This window comes from Zeugodacus cucurbitae, chromosome 2 (genome assembly GCF_028554725.1).
Source record: "Zeugodacus cucurbitae isolate PBARC_wt_2022May chromosome 2, idZeuCucr1.2, whole genome shotgun sequence".
Lineage (NCBI taxonomy): Eukaryota > Metazoa > Arthropoda > Insecta > Diptera > Tephritidae > Zeugodacus > Zeugodacus cucurbitae.
Window position 1 is genome coordinate 6,147,111 of NC_071667.1, and position 24,092 is coordinate 6,171,202.

Sequence of the window (24,092 nt, forward strand, 5' to 3'; positions counted from 1 at the left end):
ATTAATTAAGGCACTCTATATATGTACTTTCTTAACTTTTGAAATTCATACTTTTATAACAATTCCAGATATATTTAATTATAGAAATGCATTTAATTCATATATGAAAAAATTTAATTGTCTACTGCCCAACAGATGTCGCGGTATGTATATCTGTCAAATCATCAGCTGTTGACAACTGTGCACGTTTCGATCTTGGCAAATACCTTTGCAATGTTTTGGCGGCCAATAATCGTTTTACATTTTTTGCTAATCGTCTGATATTGTGTTATTTTTAAAAGTAATTGATAAACAATTAAATAATTTTTGTTAAATATGCGTAATTTGAAGTTGAAGTCGTGCAAACAACTGACGGCCAATGTGCGCAATGTGAAACATATTCTTTTGAATCCCAACATAGGCCGCAAGGAAAGTGATGAAATCGTCCATGTAGTATCGGATGATAAACTCTATGAGGTGAAAACAGTCACAGGGAACATAAAAGAGGTCGCCGCGGTTCCTGGAATTGTAGGAGCAGAATACTTAGCTCTAAATAATGAGATATGTCTGGCCACAGAAGCAGGTGAAGTACTAACTGTGTCACCTAGCTCTGGCGCACTCAACGAATGTACATTTTGTGATGTTGGCTTGGAGAATATGTCATGGAGTCCAGATCAAGAAGTTGTCGTTTTTATAACAAAGGCAAACAGTCTTGTCTTTATGACATGCACTTATGACGTCATAAATGAACATATGTTTAAAGAAAATTGCGATCCTGAAAGTCAGTTTGTTAACGTTGGCTGGGGTAAAAAGGAAACGCAATTTCATGGAAGCGAAGGTAAAGCTGCAGCTAAGCAAAAAAGCGACTTTAAGCCGCCAGAGAATGTAGAGGCGCTACCGCAGGTAAGTTATTATTACATACATATTTCTGATAGTAAATTATTAATTGCAATTTTTCGCATATGTAGAATATTGAAATTACTTGGCGCGCTGATAGTAGCTATTTTGTCGTATCGTTTGTTAGTATTGAAGCTGGACGTATGTTTAAGGTTTTCACAAAGGAGGGTGAATTAACATATATTTCGGAACGTTCGCAAGGTTTACAATATCCGGTTGCTTGGCGACCATCGGGTAACTGGATCGCGATACCACAGATATTACCCAATAAGAGCACTATCTCGCTTTTCGAAAAAAATGGTTTACGGCATCGTGAAATCACACTACCATTCAGAATTGAAGAAGAACCAATACAGTCGTTACGTTGGAGTAACGATTCAGATATTTTGACAGTCGAAACTTTTGATCCGGCCAGCGAAAGACAATATATTTATCTCTATACCATTGGCAATTATCATTGGTATCTGAAGCAGGTGCTGACTTTTGAGAAAACAGAACGTATAGTACAGCATTGTTGGGACCAGCGAATAGGCGAGGAGAAGACTTTGCACATATGGCTAGAAAGTGGTCGTTCTCTCATTTACCGTTGGCATTTCGATTTCGATCGCTTTGCGCGTAGCGGTCTCGTAGCTGTTATAGACGGTAAAAAACTATTATTAACAGATTTTTCTAAAGCGATTCCACCACCGCCAATGTGTAGTAAAGAAATTGAAACAGATACTTATATCAATGCTGTTGCCATAACCAAAACCAATGATGATGAATTGCAGTTGTATATTTACGACGCCAAAGAGCGCATTCAAGTGTTTCGTGTCACCAATGGCAAAATTCCGCTATGCTTCGAAAAGTTCAGCGTTTTGCAAAGACACCAGCTAGAACCGGATAACTACTATGCACCACCGATAGAGCTAGGCAATTTCTTTTTGCTGGACGAAAATCACTTGGTAACCACAGTAAACATAGCCGAAAAGAGCAAAGTGCATTTGTATGAGTTGTCGATTGAGTCGGGAACTTACAAGACAATAAGTGCCTTACAACTGAACAGCAGCGCCGTTTGCAGTTGCATGGGCTTCGATACTTTGGAGCAATTCTTCGTGCAGACACACAATGGCAAAGTGCATCACATATCCCTAAGCAATGAACAAACACTTCAGCTGGATAAGATTTACCAACAATTGGACCATGGTGCATTGCACATGCAATGGTATCAAGCACCGTCGGCACAATCAGACTGTCTGATATCATTGCTGCACAATCAACGTCTATATATTGACAGCGAATTGGTGGCGGGCGATGTAACATCCTTTTGCTTGGCCGGCAATTACTTGGCCTACACAAAGTTAACCGAGTTGAATTTCATATTGCTCTCCACACGTCAACAGGCCTACAAGCGTAATATGGAGCGTGGTGGCAGACTGGTGACTACCATAGCGAATGATGCACGCGTCGTGCTACAAATGCCACGTGGCAATTTAGAAGTCATTTGCCCACGTGTGCTCGCCTTGGAGATCATCGGCCAAATGCTCGATCAGCAGCGCTACCGTGAAGCGTTCAACATGCTGCGCAAGCAACGCATCAATTTGAATATTATTTGTGATCACAATATGGTAGACTTTGTGAAGCATGTAGATGTCTTCTTGAAGCAGATAACTAATCCGCAATGGCTAAATTTATTCCTAACCGATCTGGAGAATGAAGTGCGTTTGTATAAATATTGAATATCTAACATAATTCTGTTTCTCAACTATTGTTTTTAATAATATTTTCTTTCCCCACTACCCCAAGGATTTCTCCAAAACAATGTACGCCAGCAACTATACTGCCGCACAACAAGCGTACCCGGAAGACTTCAAAATCGCATCCAAAGTGGACTACCTCTGTATACTGTTGCACAAATATATGTCTGAGAACGATCAGGAACGTTTCCGTTTGCCCATTATTACGGTCTTTGTGAAAACAGGAAAAATAGAGCAAGCATTGCTGCTGGTCTGGCAAGCGAAGAAGCAACAAAATACACAAACTACAATCGACAATTCCGCGCCGGGCCCAGCCGAAGAAGCGCTCAAACATCTGCTCTATTTGGTTGATGTAAATGAATTGTACAATGTTGCGTTGGGCACATATGATTTCGGTTTAGTGCTTTACGTGGCGCAGAAATCTCAAAAGGATCCCAAAGAATTTTTACCATTCCTTAATGAACTGAAGCAGTTGGAAGTGAATTATCGTCATTTCAAAATTGATGTGCATCTGAAGCGTTACGATAAGGCGTTGGAGCACATTGCTAAATGCGGACATGAGAAATTCGACGAAGCTTTGGAATTTATCGATCGCCATCGGCTATATAAACAGGCTTTGAAGTGCTATAAATTAGAAAATGTCGATGAGTTGACTGAGCCGGAGCAGACAAGTCGTCGTCAATGTCATATGCGCATCTGCTTGGCCTTCGCGGATCATTTGCGCGCTGAGAACGATCTCGCTAGTGCGAGTATAATGTATGAGCGCGGCGGCAACCTAGCACAAGCGCTACTCTGCTCCAAGCACATTTTGGATTGGCGACGTGTGCTGATGTTGGCGCAAAAAGATGCGAAGGATGTAGGAGCGGTTGCGCTGTAAGTCAATATTTTAACATATAAATATTATGAAATAAAATATTTTCTAATTTTTTTAATATTTAAATTTACTTTCACCTAGCTCAATGTTGCCAGCTTTACTTGAACAGGGGCAATATCAGGTTGCGCATGCGCTACAAAAGACTTACGACACAAACTTTAAGCAAGCAATTAAATGCCTTGTTAAGGGTAATCTGTACTTCCTAGCGATTATTGAAGTGCATTTGAACAGTAGCGAAATGGAGTTGTTAGAGGAATATGTTAAGCCAGAGTTGCTGGCATACGTCAAGCAGCTACAGCAGCAGTTGTCGGATGAAGAAAATACCTTTGTCACGCATAAGGAACGTTTGCGTGATGTGCGCGTATTGGCGCAACAAAGGCGCGATGGAATTTTGAATGACGATGAGCAGGCTGATATTGATGAGGCCGACTTACTCTCCGACACTACTAGCATGCGCTCATCACGCTACACTGGCAGTTCACAAGGCACTGGGTGAGTTTTCGAATGAAGTGTAAACGCTAACATTGTTGTTAATTTAATTTTCCATGCAATTCAGTGTTTTTGATGCGTTTCATATATCAATTTATTAAATGCACATTATCAATTAATTTATGCCAAATTTTAATTGTGTTTTGTGTTTTTTTTTTTTCCTTTTGCTTCAGTAAAACATTCCGTTCGGCCAAAAATCGTCGTAAGCACGAACGTAAGTTGCTTAGCCTGAAGCCCGGCAATCCATTCGAAGATATCGCACTCATCGATGCGCTACACAATGAAGTCATGAAGCTGGTTAATCAGCAGGAACAGGTGCGTGACACATGCAAAGCCTTAATCGAATTGCAATTGGACGAGCTGGCATCTTCGCTGCAAATACAATTTGCGCAAATACTCACACTGCTGCAAGACTCCTTCGATACGATATGGACTGAAGAAATGGCCAATGTGCATACTTTGCAGTACAAGCCCATACCATACACCGATTACACACAGTTGCAAAATGAACAGCGCTACGCCTTGTTGGGTAAGTCCATCAGAGTAGCCAACAATGTTGTATTTTCTGTAAATAAATAACAAAATAATTTCTTTCTGTCCACAGCACCGCACAAGCGTTTCAAGCCGCAAATAGAAATTATCGATTGGATGTGTAAAATACTTGCTTAAAAATATATATATACGTTACTACTGCATAAATTATAATCCTAACAATAACGATAATAATATTAAACACATTTAAGCTGCATGCACACTATCTCTGGCCTGGTCGTGTGGTGTGTAATCGCCTGGCTAGCATAAATAAGCGTAAAATACTTTAGCAATTAATCAAATCTGTATTTACAAGCAAAATTTATATGTAACAACAACAATCAAATACATTGAATTACAAAAAAAGGTATGTATGTATACTTATGCATATGTTCGTAGTGTTTGCCTTATATTTCGTACATACGTAGTTAATAAAAAGCGAAAGTGAAATTTTGTTTATCTAAATGCAACAATTTATGCAAACAAATTTCTTTTTCATACAAGTAGAAACACTTTTACGCTTCTTTCGTGAAAACTCACCTCGCATTGCATGCAATTGATTGAGTGCGCCATGCGATTTTTTGATGGTAATTATTCAAGTGTGAAACGTTTTTTTTTTTTGGTAGGTGATACCAATATGTACTTACATCGAAAATTCATAGCACTATATAAAACACACCACATACACACTTTCACCAATTTATTTTTATTTCTCGGGATTGTTGTTGTTTTTGCATATCAAAGAACACTGCGTGTTGTTGTTATAGCAATTACTCCCTTTTTAGTAATATGATGTAAATGTTTCAGTGATTGGTCTCATTTTGCAGCATTAGATATATCTTTATTAAGGATATGTGATATCGCTGCAAAAAGTGGTTCGAGAAGCTCAAAATCGCCAGTTCCCTATTCAGAGCTTAAATAGTTAACTCTTCTACGGTTTTATTTAAATTTCTCTAATTCATTTTCTTCAGTAAAACTATTTCTATATTTAGGAAACTACTTATGCTTCTATCTTCTTAACTATTTAATTATTAGAATTAATTATAGTAACTATAACCTCAAATATTCATATTTGAAAATCAAACATTTTCCCTGCGAATTTCTTCAAAATATCTGAGAGACTTACCTATATTTTCGGTAAAAAAAGATTAGAAACACTGAGGTCTTATGTTCGATATATGGGGCCTTGAAAATTTGTGGTCCGATTTCGACGATTTTTAGAAGGGCGATGTCGCACAATAAATATAGTATTAGTGCAAAGTTCGTTCCGATATACTTCAAAGTTCTGGAATATAGGTGGTAGGCGTGGTTGTGAACCGATTTGGCCTATTTTCACAGCATATCATTGGGATGCAATGAAAATATTACAAATCGAATTTCATTGAAATTGGTCGAGATATATACAAAAAACTTAGCAGGGGGCGGGGCCATGCCCACTTTTCCAAAAAACTTACATCCAAATATGCCCCATTCTTAGGACAATCCTTTTCGCCAAATTTTAATTTCATAGCTTAATTCATGGCTTAGTAATATCTCTTTATGTGTGGTCCGATTCCGCCCATCGAACTTAACCTTCTTATGGATTTGAACTTTACTCGTCACCCTGATCATTGGTATATATAATCTTATATCTAACTCGTTTAGTTTTATGACTTACAAACAACCGTTATGTGAACAAAACTATAATATTCTCTTAGCAACTTTTGTTGCGAGAGTATAAAAAAGTGATCGACCAATTTTAAGGTTGAACTCCCTTCAGAGTGTTCAACTATAAACACTTTATGTCGAGAAGTTTTTCAAATCCTTCAATTTCATCGAACAAAATCTTGTATTAAAGCGGTGAAATAGCTTTTAAATTAGTTTATTATTATTATTATAAAATCGCATAACAACTTTGAAATTAAAATTTATATTATATATACATATATTTCCACTCGCATACGCGCTAATTCGTGTTTAATACACGCTGCTCTAAAAAAGGGGGAGGGTGAGTCCATTACAACTGCAATTAAAATGAATATTAAAAGTGAAGCGCTGAAAACACAAAATCTCTTTCATATAAAGCACATATTTTTCTATAGAAATTCGCTTACGTACACACACATACATATATATATATACGCATGCGATCAATATTGCCTCGTACGATACATACTAAGCACATATGTATATATGAATATGCAGTTGTACATTTGTGCATCGCTAAAAAATAATAACTTTTAATCATGAAACAATTAAATTGTTGTGATACGAATGAAGGGGCGTCAAAGCGTGATCAAGCTAAAGCATGAAAAAACGCCCACGAAATTCCATTAAATTGTTTGTGCGTTAGATACTCGTGATTTCGGTGTATTTTAAAATAGTAAATCAAAATTAGAAATATTGAATTTCATTTTTTGCTTCATATTTTTTAAGCAATACTAAGAATAGGCTTACAATTGACTAGTCTACGCAACTCCATTGCACTAATTGTGAGACTTACTGCTTAGCTGGACGTTTAAGGAGGTCTCTCAATCTATTTGTTGTATAGATATTTTTGATTTTACGAGATTACACCCATTTCCATATCATACTTGCACCCAATTACACCTAGACTGCAAAAACTTTTAATGAGTTCGTCGCTCAAACTCAATAATATTTCTACAAATCTTAGTGGCTTAAGGTAATTTCAAATATTATTAGCGTTATCAAATCGCTTGATTTTTGTGGCTGAAGGTAGGTGAGATAAATCTACCCTCAAATAGTTGTTGCAGTCATGTCGTTCTCCGCATGCTAAATATGTAACGGGTGATTTTTTTGAGGTTAGGATTTTCATGCATTAGTATTTGACAGATCACGTGGGATTTCAGACATGGTGTCAAAGAGAAAGATGCTCAGTATGCTTTGACATTTCATCATGAATAGACTTACTAACGAGCAACGCTTGCAAATCATTGAATTTTATTACCAAAATCAGTGTTCGGTTCGAAATGTGAAATCCGCTTTTTTATCGACAAATTTTGTTCAGCGATGAGGCTCATTTCTGGTTGAATGGCTACGTAAATAAGCAAAATTGCCGCATTTGGGGTGAAGAGCAACCAGAAGCCGTTCAAGAACTGCCCATGCATCCCGAAAAATGCACTGTTTGGTGTGGTTTGTACGCTGGTGGAATCATTGGACCGTATTTTTTCAAAGATGCTGTTGGACGCAACGTTACGGTGAATGGCGATCGCTATCGTTCGATGCTAACAAACTTTTTGTTGCCAAAAATGGAAGAACTGAACTTGGTTGACATGTGGTTTCAACAAGATGGCGCTACATGCCACACAGCTCGCGATTCTATGGCCATTTTGAGGGAAAACTTCGGAGAACAATTCATCTCAAGAAATGGACCCGTAAGTTGGCCACCAAGATCATGCGATTTAACGCCTTTAGACTATTTTTTGTGGGGCTACGTCAAGTCTAAAGTCTACAGAAATAAGCCAGCAACTATTCCAGCTTTGGAAGACAACATTTCCGAAGAAATTCGGGCTATTCCGGCCGAAATGCTCGAAAAAGTTGCCCAAAATTGGACTTTCCGAATGGACCACCTAAGACGCAGCCGCGGTCAACATTTAAATGAAATTATCTTCAAAAAGTAAATGTCATGAACCAATCTAACGTTTCAAATAAAGAACCGATGAGATTTAAATTTTTTAAAATTTTATGCGTTTTTTTTTTTTAAAAAGTTATCAAGCTCTTAAAAAATCACCCTTTATGTGTTTACACATATTTGCATTTAAACTGGTTTCAATATTTCTCGCGAATGCACTTCTCATGCCATCTTTCAACTGTGCGTTTGTTTGCTAACTCTTCTAATGTGGAATTTCCTTTATTCACCGGATGTTGTTCTTTACCTTTATGTTGTATGACCTTTATGCGACCTGTTTGAGATATAGTAGTGGTGTCATGTGTCACCTGTTGAAAGAACATTGCAGCGAGTGAGATTTTCAAAGGCTTACATATTTTTGAGGTGTTTACTTATTACTCGAGTAAGAGTTTTAGAGTTATATGCCATATTTATTAATTTCTGTAGAATAAAAATCGGGGTCCTATCCTGTTACGTACACCCGACTGTCATAAAATCATTATGTCAATATAAATCAGTATCTCAGATAGAATCCAAACCATTTAAAACAGTGAAACTCGCATTTTTAGTCCAATAGTCCAATTGTCACAATTTTATTTATATATACTTATACAAGCCGGGTTCCAGAAAATCTACGTATCGGAAGCCGATGGAAAAGGTTCAGCGGCTTGCAGCGCTATGTATACCGGGGCCCTAAGAACCACTCCAACGGCTGCTCTAGAACGAATATTAAACCTGCCACCTATAGATCTCTTTGCCGAAAGCTGCGCGGCGAAATCGGCGGGTCGACTGATGGCAATAGGTGAATTCACATACAGATCCTTCGGACACAGCTCGGTTGCTAAGAGCAGTCTGACAGGTATCGACTATCTGGTCCCATTCTACAACTGGGAAAGAGGTTTCATGGTAAACATGGTATACATGGAAAAGGATGGTTGGCGCATGGGCACCGTAACTACACGCAACACCTTAAATATCTATACGGATGGCTCTAAAATGGATGAGGGAGTAGGTGCAGGAATATATATATATATTTGGCGTAGGAACCGCTTTAAGCGATTATAGCCGAATCCACCAGAGCGCGCCACTCATTCCTCCTTTTTGCTTTTTGGCGCCAACTGGAAACACCAAGTGAAGCCAGGTCACTTTGCACTTGGTCTTTCCACCGGAGTGGAGGTCGTCCTCTTCCGCGGCTTCCTCCAGCGGGTACTGCATCGAATACTTTCAGAGCTGGAGTGTTTTCTTCCATCCGTACAACATGACCTAGCCAGCGTAGCCGCTGTCTTTTTATTCGCTGAACTATGTCAATGTCGTCGTATAAATCGTACAGCTCATCGTTCCATCGTCTGCGGTATTCGCCGTTGCCAATGTTTAGAGGACCATAAATCTTGCGCAAAACCTTTCTCTCGAAAACCCCAAGAGTCGTCTCATCGGATGTTGTCATCGTCCACGCTTCAGCGCCATACATCAGGACGGGAATAATGAGCGACTTAGAGAGTTTGATTTTGGTTCGTCGAGAGAGGACTTTACTTTTCAATTGCCTACTCAGTCCAAAGTAGCACCTGTTGGCAAGAGTGATTCTGCGTTGGATTTCAAGGCTGACATTGTTGGTGTTGTTAATGCTGGTTCCCAGATAAACGAAATTATCTACAACTTCAAAGTTATGACTGTCAACAGTGACGTGGGAGCCAAGACGCGAGTGCGCTGACTGTTTGTTTGATGACAGGAGATATTTCGTCTTGTCCTCATTCACCACCAGACCCATACGCTTCGCTTCTTTATCTAGTCTGGAAAACGCAGAACAAACGGCGCGGTTGTTGCTTCCGATGATATCAATATCATCGGCATACGCCAGGAGCTGTACACTCTTGTAGAAGATTGTACCCTCTCTATTTAGTTCTGCAGCTCGTATTATTTTTTCCAGCAATAGATTGAAGAAGTCGCACGATAGTGAGTCACCCTGTCTGAAGCCTCGTTTGGTATCGAACGGCTCGGAGAGGTCCTTCCCGATCCTGACGGAGCTTTTGGTGTTGCTCAACGTCAGCTTACATAGCCGTATTAGTTTTGCAGGGATACCAAATTCAGACATCGCGGCATAAAGGCAGCTCCTTTTCGTGCTATCGAAGGCAGCTTTAAAATCGATAAAAAGATGGTGGGTATCGATTCTTCTCTCTCGGGTCTTTTCCAAGATTTGGCGCATGGTGAATATCTGGTCCATTGTAGATTTTCCAGGTCTAAAGCCACACTGATAAGGTCCAATCAGTTCGTTGACGGTGGGCTTTAGTCTTTCACACAATACGCTCGACAAAACCTTATATGCGATATTGAGGAGACTTATACCACGGTAGTTGGCGCAGATTGTGGGGTCTCCCTTCTTATGGATTGGGCAGAGCACACTAAGATTCCAATCGTCAGGCATGCTTTCTTCCGACCATATTCTACAAAGAAGCTGATGCATGCACCTTATCAGTTCTTCGCCGCCGTATTTGAATAGCTCGGCCGGTAATCCATCGGCCCCCGCCGCTTTGTTGTTCTTCAAGCGGGTAATTGCTATTCGAATTTCTTCATGGTCGGGTAATGGAACATCTATTCCATCGTCATCGATTGGGGAATCGGGTTCGCCATCTCCTGGTGTTGTACTTTCACTGCCATTGAGCAGGTCGGAGAAGTGTTCCCTCCATAATCCCAGTGTGCTCTGGACATCCGTTACCAGATTACCTTCTCGGTCCCTACAGGAATATACTGTCCGAAATTAGGCATAAGACAACCGTTCAAACTGCCGAACCACTGCAGTATATTTCAAGCAGAGGTCTTTGCTATTGGGAAGGCAGCAGAGCTAGCCTCCAACGCACAAGGCCAATACTCTAAAAGTAACATCTACGTAGACAGCCAAGCAGCAATCAAGGCAGTAACATCGTGTCGAATATCGGCCAAAAGTGTCCTGAGCAGCAGGACAGCAGTGGTGAGGGTCGCCAGAAATATGAGGCTACACTTCTACTGGGTGCCAGTGGAAGGCATCGAGGGCAACGAAATCGTAGACGGGATTGCCAAGAGTGGTGTACAGCTGTCACCCGGAAACATGATCAACATCGCTAAACCCATGCACATTCTATACGATGACATAGACAGGTGCATGGCAAGAAGAATCATATCTCGCTGGAAGTATCTACCGGGGTGTAAAACTGCAAAGGTCATGTGCAAAGCGGTAGATCAAAAATATACAAGGTTCCTACTGGAGCTCAATAGAAAGGGCTGTAGGACCATGGTTGGCATTCTTACCGGTCACAGCCTTGTAGCGGCGCATGCCTATAAAATGGGGCTGTCAGATCGGGAGGAATGCAGAAAATGTCAAGAGCAGGGCACCAAGGAAACAGTGGAGCATCTCTTGTGCGTTTGCCCTGCGGTAGCGAGACAGCGTTTTAGGTACTTAGGGTCCCCACAGTACAATAAGCTAGAGGAGTTATCGTCAGTGAAGCCTCATAAACTATTAAAATTCACGATAGGCGCAGGCATCCTGAACGATGACTACTACTCAGGGAACACGTAAAGGCACTCCATTCTGGTATCGCAAAGGACCATAACTGGTCTATGCGTGGCCTGCAGGCCTACCAGACTAACCTAACCTAACCTATACAAGCCCCTGATGTGCGAAGAAATTTTCACCTGTATTCTTTATCTGTAAAAGTAGCTAGGATAATACTTGTTTTTATAAGCTTAAAAACTCAGACTTCGTTGCTTCTTCGTGACTTCGATGCCTCAGTGTCCATTTTCGCCTGACATGGCTCCGTATGACTTTTTCATATTTTCACAAAAAAAGATAACCAAATGGTCTTCGTTTTAAACGAGTTTGAGAAGTGTTTCGACGATAAGAAAAGCGCAAGCTTAATATGGAATGAGGACTATTTTGATTTATTTTTATCAAAACACAAAATTACCATTATTTTTTTAACACACCTGACATAAGTGTTTAATATAGTACGTGGACTATTTTGAATAAATATTAAAACAAATACGAAAATTACCGTTATTTTTGTAAGACACCTCGTATGTCAAATTTGATTCTTGTCCTGTTTTTCGTCTCTTCTACTATACGACAGCTGAGAGGTTGGTGCTTAAAATCTGCTCGCTTGAGACTATAGTGTTGTTAGAGACTTCACAAAGTCAGATCTAGTTCAAAGGTTGTTAACAAAACTGATAAGTGATGCATATTATCATTGCATGGTTGTTGAAAATGCGCCACTGTATTGCAAATCGCAGCCAACAAACATTTTTCAATTTCTTTGCTGGGCGATCAAACAAAAAAGCACGTAAACAAACAAATTACAGCAGAATGGCCAGTGCATTGCAAAGTTGTTCGAGGTGGCTCTCGCACATCGATATTAAACACAATTAATAAACAACAACACAAATGAAACTTTGGAGCTATAAACAAACCGCTCAGCAACTGGCGCTGAGTTGCTTGGCGTTCTTATGGCGTGAGCGAAATGAGCGTCAAGTGTTGTACGCGCCGACCGCTTTGACTGCGTCCACTTTGGATATCAGCGGCGTTTTGGCCTCAGCAAATCATTTGAGTGTGAACAACGGAGTCGAACGGTTGTGTTTTCTAGCGATTGCGCGCGCGTTTGCAAACTTCAATACACTTCTAGTTATTTTTCTGTTTCGAAATAAAACCAAATGGGTGAACAAACAACAACAACCCGTGGTGCTTTGTGTGTGTTTAATAAAAAAGTTTAAAACAGAAAAACTGCCGATTTGCAAGTTGTGTGTTTATTTTCGAAACGAAATCGAAAGCGAATTGTAGTGAATTTACAGCAAAGCCAAACGTGTGGAATTTGTTTTAGCTACGTATTCATTGGAAAAGGTAAAAATCAAAGATCACATGCGTTCGCACACTAGTGTGAAAATGCGGGAAAATTGTTCATTTCATCAAATAAGCAAAGTATTGCCGTTGAAGTGCGAAAAGTGTTGAGAAATTTCAAAAGCTGCTGTGTGTTTACAAATGAGAATATCTGGTTGAGGCTAGATTCGCGAGTTCGTGTTAAACATCATTTGAGCAAACACAAAATACAAATAATAAATTAATAGTAATGTAATTAAGTAAAAACGCATTATACATACATATAGTGTTGGCAAGAAGTTTCGTTTTTTTCACATATTTTCATAAATAATAATTATTATTATTGTTTTTGCGCGCTCTATTGGTGTTTAACATTATTATATTATAGTATTGTATGTTGTTGTTGTACGACAACGAACGTGTTAATTAAGCAAATATTGTCATTTCACAAGTCGCTAGATTCGTTGATTTTTCTAGCTTCCTACTTTTTTGTTTATGCTTTGATGATAGAAAGCAAAGTTCAGGTTTTCAATTTAATAATTTAATGTAGTTTTTTGCTTTGGTTTTGTGATTTCATTGTAAATTTTATTTTCACTTTGCATTGAGGCAAGTTCTTTGTGTTGAACGCGTTTTAGAACATGAAATAATAATTTTTTTCTTATATTTTCTCAAAAAGGTAAAATTTGTGTTGACTTGGGAAAAACGTATTGAATAAGCAAAAAATTACAACAAAAAAAGGCGAAAAAAAATATAAAAAAAAAAATAAAAATACAGCATAATGAAATAAGCTAAAATGCATACAAACGAACCGAAAATGGAAAGTGTCAATTGTTAATGTTATTTGGCTGATATTGTAACCGTTTCAAGCGGTCCATGCATTACATACACACAGATGTATGTACAGAAATAATGTAATGCGAAAATAGCAACGAAAGAAAATAAATTAAATTAAATATAACCAAATATAAAAAATAACGGGAAACTGCAAATTATGAAAGAGAGCCATAATAGTTTTTTGCAAGTTTTACTGTGAAATTTTAAATTTTACATAATTAAATAACTTCGAACTGCAAAATATATTACGTGCTAAACATAATAACCAACAAATATTCAATCGTTTAACAACTGTTATATTTGAACATATTTATGGAGGAAAATAGTTTTTAAAACTTAATGAAGCCACTTTATACAGCTCAACATTCAACTAACTCAAATCGAGTTACACATGTGAAATTTGATATTGGTGAGTTTAGTTTTTCTGAAATCTTGGCTTATTTGTTATAGTTCGAAAGGATATATACAGTTGGCTGACTGCTTTGAGAATTAAAAAATTATTAAATTTTATATTTCTTCTGAGGTTAAGAAACAATTTAAACGATTTACCTGTCAATCTTCAATTTAACTTTCAATATATACAACATTAAAAAATGGATTAAATTTCAGTTTTTTCGACATATCGGCTATAAGGACACAAAAAACATTGATTTTGGGGTTTACAGTCATCTAAGCACTTAAAGACGGACTTATTCTGAGAAGCTTTGCCAAAGAAAGTTTACCAAAAAAGTCAACATTAAAAAAGTTAGAGACCGAAGAAAAATGTGCCTTTCTCTTACAATGAGCAACTTTTATGAAAAACTTCAACAAAAATTTTTGTATGAAACCATGATTGTAACTCAAAAAAGTAATGATGCAGTTCGATTCGTAAGACCCGAAATAGGGGGAAACCGTCGAATTTGGTCTTGTCTTTTTTTTTTTTTTGAAAAAAACTATCACAGTGTTTTTAGTATTTTAATTTTTTTACTATTCTTAATTCTAATATTTTATTCTGTAACTCAAAGTCTTACTTTGTTTTCAATCAAATAATATCGAAATCTCTCCTTACTGTTATAAACAAATAATTTATAACTACAAAGGAAGTGGTATAAAATTTAACTGCGTTTGAAACATGATTTTTTTTATTAAATTTCTTAATGTACAGCCTTGCCCACTCAACTCCCAGCCATATATAAAGTGAATGTCGCTCTCTTGGAATTGTTGCGCGTTCGGCTTGACTTAACTCTGACGCTTGTTGGCTGTCAAACTGGCAAAACGACTTTCAACATCACTGGCATTTGCAGACCTCAACACGCTGAATATTTATTTATGCATTGTTATTGTTTCTTACTGGTTTTTCTATTAAGCGTGTTGTTTGTGTTTTTATTATTTAAGCGTTAGTATAGTTTATTTTCTTATTTTTTTTTTGTTTTGTTTTTGTGGGTTTCTCGTTTGTTTTTACTTTGGTACCATTTACTTTGTTGTATTTGTTGTCTTATTAGTCGTTTCTTTTTGCAAGTAAAATATGGCTGTTTCTTTGCCATTTACCAAGCTTGGTGGTGGTGAATTTGTATTGAAATTATAAGCGTTTTGCGAGTAGGAAGTTAGAAATTATTCAAAACATTTTAGTGGCGTAGAATTGATTTATGGTATTATTATTATGGTATAGTGAAATCTTATGCGTTGCATTTTTAGATAACGTTTCTTTGTTAATGTAAGTGGACAATAAAAAAGTCTGAGAAAATATTTGCTTTTATGCAATGGGTGGAAATTTCAGTTGTGATCGAGCTATTTTGGCTCTAATTGATGTATTTGTCATTAAGTCAATTTATATATAACTTTCACATTAAGCTCTATATTTTGAAACTAAAGACTGATTTTATTTAAAAATATATTTTTATTATTTAAAATTTGAATTATAAATATATTTTCATTAATAAAAATAAAACATTCAAACTGTGGGAAAATATATTATAATGGAACCTCATTGGTTCGTTTTACAGTGCCAAATTTTAGACATTAAACATAAATTTAAAATTTTTCTTTAAAATTAAAGTAACAGCCGGTTTCACGAAACAAATTTAAGTGAAAAATTATCTATTTCAGGTTCACCATTTGACTAAATTTTTATTTAAATTATCCCGCTTTGCCATTTCTATCTGCTGATTTCCAATATTTTTTTATTTATTTGTCTACATAAATATGCTTTTATTCTTTCGAACATGCATGCCTTTTAATTTTTTGTATGTCTATTTTGAATAATGGTGAAAACCAGAAAACTTAAGTACAAAATAAATAAAATTTTAAATTAAAATTAAATAGAAAAAATGTCGTGAAAAAAATGGCGTAAAAAAGAGATAAAAAAATTTTCAGATTACATATTATATAGATACATATTTTTGTCATTCCGAAAATAATTCTTAAAAAAGGGCTCTGATTCCGCTTTATATGAATCATAAAAAAACGGTCTTTATAGAGTTACAAATTCATTGATTTCTATTTAAATACAGTATCTCAAAATTTATTAATTTAGACCTGCTCACTTTTCTATTTGGAAACAATGTAAAAGTAATAGTAATAGCCTTCAATACTAAAAATACTTAGGGAGCTCTGATTAAAGAATTTTAACGCAACGAACAGTCAAGAAATATTGTTTGTGCGATTTTCAATGATTTTTACAACAATGAATCAGAGAATTTAAAGTCTGTCTCTAAGAGAGAATAGATGTAGAAATAGAAAGATGTAGATGTAGAAATAGATCAAATGAGTTGATGTCAGATTAAGCAATTGTTGATATCTTCAATCTTATCAATTTGACAATATTTTTGCTTATCCAAAAACTTATAATCCTACAAAAAATTTATGGATTTATACTCGTATGAATGCGCATTTGCAATGTCAATATCAAAGTGCAAAGCGGCTAAGAGCATGTGTAAGCCTCTCTTTTTTGTTTTTCTCTTTCGTTGTAATTCTTTTATGACTCGAACGTGTTTTGAATAGTAGTTTCCATTCGTTGAAACAACTTCGCGTTTCCTCTGACACTCGAGCCACCACTGATTAGCTGAGTCATCGCAACATGAACCACAGCGACACAAACAAGTACCGCACGAAGGTAAATACATATAATGTTCTACCTGATCTTCAAGTGCCTATTTTATGTATATATATATATATTTGGCGTAGGAACCGCTTTAAGCGATTATAGCCGAATCCACCAGAGCGCGCCACTCATTCCTCCTTTTTGCTTTTTGGCGCCAATTGGAAACACCAAGTGAAGCCAGGTCACTTTGCACTTGGTCTTTCCACCGGAGTGGAGGTCGTCCTCTTCCGCGGCTTCCTCCAGCGGGTACTGCATCGAATACTTTCAGAGCTGGAGTGTTTTCTTCCATCCGTACAACATGACCTAGCCAGCGTAGCCGCTGTCTTTTTATTCGCTGAACTATGTCAATGTCGTCGTATAAATCGTACAGCTCATCGTTCCATCGCCTGCGGTATTCGCCGTTGCCAATGTTTAGAGGACCAAAAATCTTGCGCAAAACCTTTCTCTCGAAAACCCCAAGAGTCGTCTCATCGGATGTTGTCATCGTCCACGCTTCAGCGCCATACATCAGGACGGGAATAATGAGCGACTTATAGAGTTTGATTTTGGTTCGTCGAGAGAGGACTTTACTTTTCAATTGCCTACTCAGTCCAAAGTAGCACCTGTTGGCAAGAGTGATTCTGCGTTGGATTTCAAGGCTGACATTGTTGGTGTTGTTAATGCTGGTTCCCAGATAAACGAAATTATCTACAACTTCAAAGTTATGACTGTCAACAGTGACGTGGGAGCCAAGACGCGAGTGCGCCGACTGTTTGTTTGATGACAGGAGATATTTCGTCTTGTCCTCATTCACCACCAGACCCATACGCTTCGCTTCTTTATCTAGTCTGGAAAACGCAGAACAAACGGCGCGGTTGTTGCTTCCGATGATATCAATATCATCGGCATACGCCAGGAGCTGTACACTCTTGTAGAAGATTGTACCCTCTCTATTTAGTTCTGCAGCTCGTATTATTTTTTCCAGCAATAGATTGAAGAAGTCGCACGATAGTGAGTCACCCTGTCTGAAGCCTCGTTTGGTATCGAACGGCTCGGAGAGGTCCTTCCCGATCCTGACGGAGCTTTTGGTGTTGCTCAACGTCAGCTTACATAGCCGTATTAGTTTTGCAGGGATACCAAATTCAGACATCGCGGCATAAAGGCAGCTCCTTTTCGTGCTATCGAAGGCAGCTTTAAAATCGATAAAAAGATGGTGAGTATCGATTCTTCTCTCTCGGGTCTTTTCCAAGATTTGGCGCATGGTGAATATCTGGTCCATTGTGGATTTTCCAGGTCTAAAGCCACACTGATAAGGTCCAATCAGTTCGTTGACGGTGGGCTTTAGTCTTTCACACAATACGCTCGACAAAACCTTATATGCGATATTGAGGAGACTTATACCACGGTAGTTGGCGCAGATTGTGGGGTCTCCCTTCTTATGGATTGGGCAGAGCACACTAAGATTCCAATCGTCAGGCATGCTTTCTTCCGACCATATTCTACAAAGAAGCTGATGCATGCACCTTATCAGTTCTTCGCCGCCGTATTTGAATAGCTCGGCCGGTAATCCATCGGCCCCCGCCGCTTTGTTGTTCTTCAAGCGGGTAATTGCTATTCGAATTTCTTCATGGTCGGGTAATGGAACATCTATTCCATCGTCATCGATTGGGGAATCGGGTTCGCCATCTCCTGGTGTTGTACTTTCACTGCCATTGAGCAGGTCGGAGAAGTGTTCCCTCCATAATCCCAGTGCGCTCTGGACATCCGCTACCAGATTACCTTCTCGGTCCCTACATGATAATGCTCCGGTCTTGAAACCTTCTGTTAATCGCCTCATCTTTTCATAAAATTTTCGAGCATTACCCATGTCGGCCAGCTTTTCAAGCTTTTCATACTCACGCATTTCGGCCTCTTTCTTTTTACGTCTGCAAATGCGTCTCGCTTCCCTCTTCAGTTCTCGATATCTATCCCACCCCGAACGTGTTGTGGTCGATCGCAACGTTGCGAGGTAGGCAGTCTGTTTTCTCTCCACTGCGGAACGACAATTCTCATCGTACCAACTGGTTTTTTGGCGTTGCCGTAGACCAATTGTTTCGGCTGCAGCGGTATGCAATGAGTTTGAGATGCCGTTCCACAGCTCCCTTATATCGAGATGCTGATGAGTGCTCTCAGAGAGCAGGAGTGCAAGTCGAGTAGAAAATCGTTCGGCTGTCGGTTGTGATTGCAGCTTTTCGACGGCGAACCTTCCTTGTGTTTGTTGACGGGCGTTCTTTGCTGCACAGAGGCGAGTGCGTATCTTTGCTGCTACTAGATAATGGTCCGAGTCAATGTTTGGTCCTCGGAGCGTACGCACGTCTAAAACACTGGAGACATGTCTTCCGTCTATCACAACGTGATCGATTTGGTTGCGCGTGTTTCGATCAGGGGACAGCCACGTTGCTTGATGAATTTTTTTATGCTGGAATCTGGTACTACAGACAACCATATTTCGGGCCCCAGCGAAGTCGATCAGCCTCAGGCCGTTTGGCGATGTTTCGTCATGGAGGCTGAATTTTCCGACTGTTGTGCCAAAGACACCTTCTTTACCCACCCTGGCGTTAAAATCGCCAAGCACGATTTTGACATCGTGGCGGGGGCAGCGCTCATAGGTGCGTTCTAGGCGCTCATAGAAAGCGTCTTTGGTCACATCGTCCTTCTCTTCCGTTGGGGCGTGGGCGCAAATCAGCGATATGTTGAAGAACCTCGCTTTTATGCGGATTGTGGCTAGACGTTCATCCACCGGGGTGAATGCCAGGACTCGGCGACGGAGTCTCTCTCCCACCACAAATCCAACACCAAATTTGCGCTCCTTTATATGGCCGCTGTAGTAGATGTCACAAGGACCCACCTTCTTCCGTCCTTGTCCCGTCCATCGCACTTCTTGGACGGCGGTGATGTCAGCCTTTAGTTGTATGAGGACATCAACCAGCTGGGCAGAGGCACCTTCCCAATTAAGAGTCCGGACATTCCAGGTGCATGCCCTCAAATCATGATCCTTAGTACGTTTGCAGGGGTCGTCATCAAAAGGGGGGTTTCTCATCCGAGGCTCGGTGTTTGTTTTCATTGGGGAGGTTTTTTTTTATGTGGTGGGTCCCAAGCCCTACGCACAACCGCACAAGCGGGCTTCGCCTTCTCACTTTAGCTCGCCTCCAAACGGATGTCTGTTAGCTACCCAGGGGATACTTGGTCTAAAACCGGAAGTCGTGAGCTGCTTGAGTCATATGCAAAAGAATCGTTCCTGGCCACTCCCAAGTGAATGGCAATCAGAAACTTTCCTCACTTGCGTGAACTTCTACATATGACCCCATCCCCCAAATGTATTTTATTATGTAGGGATTTTTCCTGTTAAAAATTTTAAGAAATAATCCTTATCTGTTTATTTGCTCAAATATAACAATTATTTATGAAACGAATATAAATCGAAGGAGAACATCATTTCCTGTTTCAGATCAAAAATCCTTTGATAGTATTTCTTTATTAACATTAAGTTCAGGATCTTGATAATATTCGCGAGAAAAGTTATTTGTGCTTAATAGATATTCGCTTTACTTAACTTACTTTCTCAACTAAATTGATCAAGTTAATCCATTTTGATCCAATTACTAACTGCTCGAATAATTACCCGCTTTTCAAAAGTATTTATGTATTAAAAAACTAAACCAGTTCGTTGAATTCGTAAAGTTTTTATTGAAAAATTTGACAAGTGATACTCAAGAAAGTATAATAGTCAACTATTTTAACCGTTATTCTCCACCTCTATCAATTCAATTGAATAAATCAAAAGCATTAACAGTGGCACGCATTTTTTTCTTAACATTTAAGTAAATTCCCCAAGATCTTTTTTAAGTGTTGACTTTAATTTAATGATTTAACATTGATTGAGTAACGTGTCTACGTGCTTCCACGCCTCCTTAACCATTTGAATTGAAACCACAGGGATTTATTTACTTCGTTCTTTTGTGTCGATCTTGAAATTCCTGTTAATTTATCATATTTGCTTTTGTGTTTAGATTTTTTTTGCACTATAAGATCCGGGTATATGCTAGGTAATTTTGGTTTGTGATTTAAGTATTCTAAATTTATTTCAAATACTATTTTTTATTTTCTTTGAGTGTTTGTGAAATTATATGCATCGTTTTGTGTTTTATAATTTATATAAAATTTTGTTATTTTCAAATAATAAAAAACCGTTTTTGTATATTTTTTATAAACCGGTTTTCTGCTTCATTGTCTATTCAAAGAAGGTAAAATATACTTGGTTATATTTTATGCAAGTTATATACGTATTATATACATTTTGGGGGGTTTTTAAAATCTGCAATTTTTTGGAAAATGTGAATTTTTTTAAACCAAAGCATTTGCAAATTTGCAATTATTCAAAGATTTCACTTTTGCGGCTCTTTCCGATTACCATACATACATATATTTGCACATAGACATATAAGTATGTGTATACATGTTTGAAAAAGAAACACTTCTTAAATGACTCAGCTTCTTGCCAATATGACACCTCGACCTAAAGTTCCAAATAGTTTTTGTGCATATTTCGCTTTGCCTGAATACTTACGAATCACGCTTTATTCTTTTATACAGAAACAACCACAAACACACAATGAAACTGCAATTAAGAAGAATAAATACAATGAAAACACACGATTAAGGTAATGGTTAGCATCTGTGTTTGGAGCGACGACCAACCCGTGGACCTCACCTTTGCACGCGTACATTCGTATGTATGTCTGAAATAATTTATGGCGGTGCGGTGATATGTTTGGCTTATAGTTTGGTTGTTGTGTTGTCTAGTTTTTGTTGTTGCAGTCTAACTAGTCGGTATTTTAGTTTCGCTTGCTTACTATTACTATTCGTCTTGGGCCAAGGTACAATTTAAGTATTTCTGCCCGTTTATGTTCCACTATTGACTCAGCTAGCTCTGCAGCTATTCTCTTGTGATTTGTTTCCATCTCTTGGCTTGGCTTGCTTGGCATTTTAATTTCTTGAATTTTGCAGAAATACCAAATTCGTTTGCTTTTATGCCATCGTATCTAGGTTGAACTCTGTTTGTCGTTTCTTGAGGCAGTATTTTGCAAGTTTCCTCTGTTTTGTTATTTCCACAATCGTGTTTGTTGTTTCGTTGTTAATTATTGCCTTTTGTCTATTCAAAAAATTTAATTTTATCACAACCAACTTCACTTATTTTCTTCACTTAAGGTTTCTACAAAGTTACTCATACACAAGTGAAAAGAAAAGCTCAGTTTTCTTTTTGCTTAAAACTAACAGTGCTGACTAGTACCTAACGCATGCCAGATTATTAGTTAATCATTTTCTGACATCGCAGTTTCTTTGTGCACCATGAATTGGTGATAACCACGGTTTCACTATTCTTTCATTGAGTTTAACATTATTTTCTTATATTATCAGTTAAAGAGTCTTTGAAAAGCTGTATGGAAATATAAGTGCCAAACGAAAGTGTTTGTCTAGAGATTATATGCTTTGATAACAAAAATATTAAATATTCTGGCAGATGAAGGTGATTTGTGTTCACTATATATATAATGACATTATCCACAACTGATTACTTTAGTAAAGAACGTGCTACTCTTCGGGTGCAGCCGAACATTTTATACTCTCCCCTACAAATGTAATCAAGACTTACTTTTGTGGCCTTAAAGCAGTCGCATAAAATTAGCTTTGACTAAACCTTTAAAATACAGTCGAAATTCTCTAACTCGAAACACCATCATCCACAAAAAAACTTCGAGTTAGAGAGACTTCGAGTTATACCTGAGACAGACATGTAGTATCTATTGTAGTATGCTTCAGAAACCATATTTGTATCACCGGTTTTCCGAATTTTGTTTGAAAGCAAATGGTGTTCCGTACTACAATAGAGTTCTAGAAACCATTGACATATTGTGGTGTTGTGAAATGTACTACAATGGATTGCATTGAACATACCGAAAGCTTTAAGCTCTTCTGCCACAAACATATGTTTTCTGACATTTTGATATACAGAAAATAAATTAAATTCAAAATTAATTGAAATCAAAAAACAAAATTTTTGAATTTATTTGTATCAGCTGATGAATGTAAACATAGTAAAATATACTACATGTGTGTCACTATGCTGGTTCATGGTTTCTAGAGCTTTTATTGTAGTACATATTACAGTATGGAGACCATATGTCTGTCTTAGGTATTAGGTATTAGAGAAATTTCCATTGAAACATAAATTTTCCTCTATTTCCAATTCCAGAGTTCGAGTTATGGAGAGCTTCGAGTTAAGGAAGATTGAGTTATGGAAGTTCCACTGTATGTAGTAAAATTTTTCTGGGATATTTTTTTTATATCAAACCATAGTTATTAAATTTACTTTTTAATTCACTCTACAAGATACACACTCACTCAGATAATATTTACTTAATTAAAATGACAGTACAATTCACGCCAAAAATATTAATGTAACTAAATCCCTTTCGTTACCAGGAAATAAATGAACGATCGTGTTTCATGTGTACTCGTGTATATATGTACATATGTTATATTTGTATGTATGTATGTATGTTAATAGCAGAAATAGCACTTCAAAAAATATTTTTGTATTTGTTTTCACCCAAGAAATATTGCTCTGTGACAGACTGTGTTTAACAAAAGTTTCCATGTCAATTGTTAATTTAATTAAATTCAATCAGTGTAAGTGTTACTTGAGCCCATTCAAGAGTTGAGACTGCAATTTATATTTTTGATCAGAAGACTAAACGAGCAAAATGTACACAAACATTTAAGTAATCTTTGCTTTAGGTACCTATTCATACATATAAATGAATATGGAGCAAATAGCGACGGAAGAAATCCAAATTTCAATTTTAACGACATGTCTCGCAGCGTCAACCAATTGAATTGATGTGTACCTCTATTTTATTGTACAATAATATTGTGTTTATTATAACACTTTATACGTCAAAGTTATACTTAAGTTATTTTTGTACGTCTGCAACTTTTTTTGGTGTGTCTATTTATGTTTATTTGCTAACATGTGTCTGAACAAATATTAACTGCCACCAGACCCACTGTCTGCAGGAGGTGTAAATTATATAATCATAAATACATATGTACAAACAATTTATGTATCTGCACATATGCAGAAATAAAGTTCAAATCATGATTACCCAACGACTAATGCGCTTAAAGTGCCCCATTAAAAAATTAATAAC

At 37.7% G+C, this 24,092-nt stretch overlaps 1 protein-coding gene across 4 annotated transcripts in view; it reads left to right on the forward strand.

Moving 5' to 3' along the window:
• LOC105214079 (mucin-17) overlaps positions 1–24,092 on the forward strand; it is a 65,390-nt gene that overhangs the window by 1,002 nt on the left and 40,296 nt on the right. Inside the window, exons 2-7 of one of the 4 annotated variants that reach the window (XR_008471446.1) lie at positions 136–882; positions 948–2,573; positions 2,662–3,485; positions 3,568–3,978; positions 4,149–4,504; positions 4,580–4,873. The gene's annotated coding sequence lies outside the window, so the exon portion shown is untranslated. Of the gene's footprint in view, positions 1–135; positions 883–947; positions 2,574–2,661; positions 3,486–3,567; positions 3,979–4,148; positions 4,505–4,579; positions 4,874–12,665; positions 12,975–13,626; positions 14,194–24,092 lie in introns of those variants that run through there. The other 3 variants (XM_029041506.2, XM_054231895.1, XM_011187273.3) reach the window with 3 other exon arrangements.